The sequence below is a fragment of the Carlito syrichta genome, unplaced genomic scaffold, assembly GCF_000164805.1.
Source record: "Carlito syrichta isolate Samal-C Ts95f unplaced genomic scaffold, Tarsius_syrichta-2.0.1 Scaffold307214, whole genome shotgun sequence".
Taxonomy (NCBI): domain Eukaryota; kingdom Metazoa; phylum Chordata; class Mammalia; order Primates; family Tarsiidae; genus Carlito; species Carlito syrichta.
The window spans coordinates 827,053-831,961 of record NW_007251310.1 but is presented as its reverse complement, the minus strand read 5'-3'; positions in this window follow the sequence as shown (position 1 = coordinate 831,961).

Genomic DNA, 4,909 nt, shown 5'->3' with positions numbered 1-4,909 from the left:
AAAAAAAAAAAAAAAAACTAGAAACGAGGTCTCTCCAAATTGCTCAGGCTGGTTCTCAAACTCCTGGGCTCAAATAACACTCTTTCTTTTTTTTTTTAAGTCAGGGTTTTACTCTGTCACCCAAACTGGAATGCAGTGGCATGACCATAGCTCACTGCAGCCTCTACCTCTATGGCTCAAGTGATCCTCCTGCCTCAGCCTCCCAAATAGCTGGGATGACAGGTGTGAACCACCACATCCAGCCCTATTCTATGTTTTTAAATAATAAAGTATATTGGCATATTATGTTATTGGTGATGCTAAAACTAACTTTCAAACCAGGTGTGGTGGCTCATGTCTGTAATCCCAGCACTTTGGGAGGCCGAGGCAAGAGGATTGCCTGTGGTTTGAGACCATCCTGGACAATTTGGTGAGACCTGGTCTCTACAATAAATCAAAAAATTAGTCAGGCATAGTGGCACGTGCCTGTAGTTCCAGCTACTTGGAAGACTAAGGCACAAGGATCATCTAAGCACAGCAGGTGGAGGCTGTGGTGGCTGTGAGCTAGCCACTACATTTCAGCCTGGGCGACATAGTGAAACTCCAACTCACCAAAAAAACCAAACTAACTTTCAAAGTTATGTACTGAGTAGCTGGTGGGAGCACACCCTTATTTTTCATAGCACCATGAGCAGAGCCACAGGGAGTAGACCGTGCTCCAGGAGCACGAGGGTCCACACCCAACGTGGTGGTAGGGGGGGTGGCACTGGGAGACCGTCCTGGCGAAGTGCCTTTTAGCTGGTTACAGGTAATGCAAGTTACCAGTTGACAAAGTGGAGGAGTTGGGTGCGGGAAGACGGGGAAGCAGTATGAACAGAGGACCTGAGCAGACACTGCAGATTCCAGGAACTAAGAGGGACAAGGGTGCTGGGCCTTAGAGAAAGAGCGAGTGCGGCACAAGGTGCGGCTGGAGAGGAGGGCAGGGGGCAGACTTCACGGAATCTTCCAGGCTGAGAAAAGGACAGGGCATTGTACTGCTGAGTCAGGTGAAAACTGAACTCACTGATTGGTCCCCGGGAAGTCCCTGGTGTCACTTTAGTGAGGGCTGTGCCACAGTAGTGAGTGGACATGCCAAAAGACAGGAAGTGCAGGCATCTCCTTCTGCACATGCGACGCTGGGGCACAAGGGTGGGCTGGAGGCGCCCAGAGGGAGGCTGAGCAGTGGAGGATGGATTTGAACTTGGCCGCTCTCCCTGTGTCTCTGATGGGAAAGACCTCTGCACACAAAGACAGACCACAAGGGTGTTCATCACAGCATGTTTATGATAACAACAGCAAACAAAAGAAAGAATCTAAATACCCAGTGATAGATCCACTGAGCAAATTATGGAATAGTTAAATGGTGCAATGCAGTTCAGGACTTAAAAATCAGACTGTAGCCGGGCTCGGTGGCTCAGCCTGCAATCCTGCGCCTTTGGGAGGCTGAGGTGAGTGGATTGCCCGAGCCCGCGGGTTCGAGACCCGCCTGGGCAGCGAGACCTCATCTCTACAATAAATCAAAAACTCAGCCGGGCGTGGTAGCGCGCGCCTGTAATTCTGGCTACTCGGAAGGCTGAGGCGGAAGGATCGCCGGAGCCCAGCGGGTCGAGGCTGCCGGAAGTGGCCACCACACTCCAGTCTGGACGACAGAGACTCCAACTCAAAAAAAAAAAAAAAAAAAATCAGACTGCAGAAAAATACTTAATGCCATGAGAGCGTGTCTACAAGATATCAAGTTTAGAAAGCCAGTGATAAAAAACAAATACAATGCGATCTCACTTTAGTATCGGAAATTAAACACACATGGCAAGATGTCATCTTATGTCTTCCTTTCTTCTGCCCTGGGAGGGGGGCTTTGGATGTAACGCTGCATAATAAAGACGATGCTGAGAGATGCAATTCCCTTTGTCAAAAGAGGCTTATCTGTCCTGGAGAGGCCCCAGGTGGGATCACCACAGTCACTCTCCCAGGTCAGAGCCGGAACCCAGGGGGAGGGATGAGGAAGAAGGAAAAGGGATACCAGGGGAGGAGCTTCTGGCCCCAATTTTGTACTGAAGCTGGAAAAAAATGCACTGCTTGTTCTCTGGAGTTTGGGAGAATTTGTGGTGGGTTATAAGAAAGGTTTTGGGGGGTATTGAAGGAAGACATATCTACTCATTATCTGAAACAAGAGGCTGATCTATTATGTGCTTGAGTGTAGAGAGCTGTGCTTACAAGGCATGATGTCTGAGCTCAGCGGAGAACGAATCCCATGCCCCATGCCGGGGTTTGAGAAGTGTGGCACTGAACACAGCCACTGGAGTGAGGCTAGTGCCCTCCAGTTATTTTCAGAGGTGTGGGGCTGTTAAGTGTGTGATTGCTGAGACAGGTGGTCCCATAAACCAGGCTAATCACTGGTTCTGAGTCATCAGAGCCACATGACAATTCTTCTTTTCCTAAGGAAACAAAGACATCTTATTTTCAGGGAAAGAAGACAAAGGTCTCTGTGAGATAGCCACGGGCAGCTTCACAGCTGGAACTCGCCTTGATTGGCCAGGGCTGCTTTCTAAAGATGGGTTCCAAAGGTACCCAGACTTGGATGTGAGAGGCACCCTTGCCTCTCCGTGCCCTGCCCAATGTCCGGTGAGAAGTTATATTTCCAGTTGATCCAGGAACTTCAGGTTCTGACTGGCCTGGCCTTCCTCCACCATAGTGACCACCGTGACCCCAGGCCCAGCCCTGATGCACCAGGTACCACACATGAACGGAGACCTCAGCTTCTGCTTCCCTGCGTGACAGCCAGGACCAGCTGTCAGCCCAGCCCTCCTCCCAGGCTGGAATTCCTCAGGCAGATTTCTCACCCTTTCAGGACTTCCTTCCAGCGTGTGTGGCAAGTGAGAGGACTTCAGAGGCCTCAGGAGAGGGTTGCGGCAGAGAGAGCTTTGAAAAGGATACAGGCTAACCCAGGGAGGGCGTCCCCACCCCAGCCTAGACCCCAGGCCTCCGCAGGCAGGCGGCAGGTGGCCCATGTCTGGAAACACCCGGTGCTGTGGCTCCTGTTACCGTGAAGCCCACATGGTGACTCTTGGGTGGCCCGGGCTGGGTGTGTGGGGGCAGGACCTTAGAGGAGCCAGAAGGAAAAGGGGAAAACCAACTGCGGGCTGGCGGCGGGGTCTCCCCTACTCTGAATCACAGGGCAAGGGGTGACCTTGAAGAGCAGCTGGCTTTCCAGAACAACTCGGGGAGAGGTCACTGGCAACACCCTCTCCTGCCACACAGGTGACACCCCCTCAGGGACGCATCACCGAGGGAGACTTCTACCTCCTCCTGCCTGTGGGACCGGTCTAGTGGTTTCCATGGTAACTCGATTACCTCAGGGATTAGAAAGGCACCATCTTTTCGGCCTGCAGCCTCCAAGGTGGGATCTCATTTGCCCCCATCACAGCCAAAGTCAAGGGGGGGGGCTCCCTAGGGGAGGGGGAGCTTTCCCTCAGGAAAGGGAAGGGTCAGGCTTCTCCAGGAAAACAGCTGCCGGCTGGGGCTCCAGTGCTGACAAACAGCCGTCTTCCCACACCGGGGCTCCTCCCGTCACCGCCCCGACTGGATCCCCGATTCCCCTCCAGAGCTTGTGGAGGATTCTGTTGGCCCACCCAATCCACTTGCAGACGGCCTGGCTGCTTCTCAGTCCTCTGCCTCTCCCTCTCCTCCTCCCCTCGCTTTCCATCTCAGGAGGCGATGACGTACCCAGTAGTGGGGAGCACAGCCTTCGGAGTCTCATCTGGACCCAATTTTGCCGTGTCACTTAAAGTGGTTCAGTTTTAAATTCTGACTCACTTAACGCACATGGTTTTGGGGTGAGGGGGAATGAATTATTTGTGAGTCTTCTTTCAGTCCTGAATTCCAAGATCATGTCACATTCCTGTTTTAAAAATGACAATGCCTGCTGCCCCCTGGCCCAGCCCTGGCTCCCCAGCCCAGGGTTCAGGGCCCAGCCCAGCATCCAGCCTCACCCACCACTCACTCCACCCGCCTTCAGCTCCCACCACGCTCAAGCCCTGGGGAACCCCTGCACAGCCATGAGCCTCCTCATCTCTGGGCCTTCGTCCGTGGGCTGCCTCTGCCTGGAACAGCTCCCCCAGTCACCTCCCCACACCCAAATCGCGCCTGTCCTGCAGGTCTCAGCTCACATGCCACCGACTTGGTGGAGCTGGTCCTGGATTTTCCCGGGTATGAGTCACCCGGGATTTCTATCAGAACACTGCCCTGGCGTCTGCTCCAGCGACATAGCCTTCTTTCCTTCTGTTATAACCACCTGTGTGACTCTGCATTCCTTTGACGACCTTTTAAGGTCAGAGACAACGCCTTCCTTGGCGTCAGCCTTAGCTCATCCAGGCGTGCCCCTGGTTCTGTCTGCCTCTCGTCTTCCTGCTCTCAAAGAACATGAGGCATCTCTCAAAGAACATGAGGCCTTCAGCACAGAGCTTCCCCAAAGCCTCCCCCCTCACCCCCCTTTTGCTCCCCAGAGTGTTTCATATCATCAGAGACTCCACCACAAAACCCCAGACTCCTGCTCCAGCCCCAGTTCTGAGGCCTTATTTCTTTCCCACTCCCTGCCGAGTTCTTGGGTAGATCAATTTTGCCGGCCATCTGTGACCTCTCTCCCTGTTCTTATTTCTCGAAGAATAGGGGTTTCTGCAGCTGGGATGCTGAGAGGACTTTTGTATGCTAATATGTGTTGCCCCACCACACAGGTAGGCTCAAAATATGCCCATGAATGAATAAGTGATCAGGATGAAGACCAAATTACCTACTTCCCTCCATCCTGAGCACTTTTTCCTAGACCCAGCAGCCCTAGTCAGTTCCTGGATTTGCTACAGTCTTTCTTTCGTTTCCTTTTTTTTTTTTTTTTTTT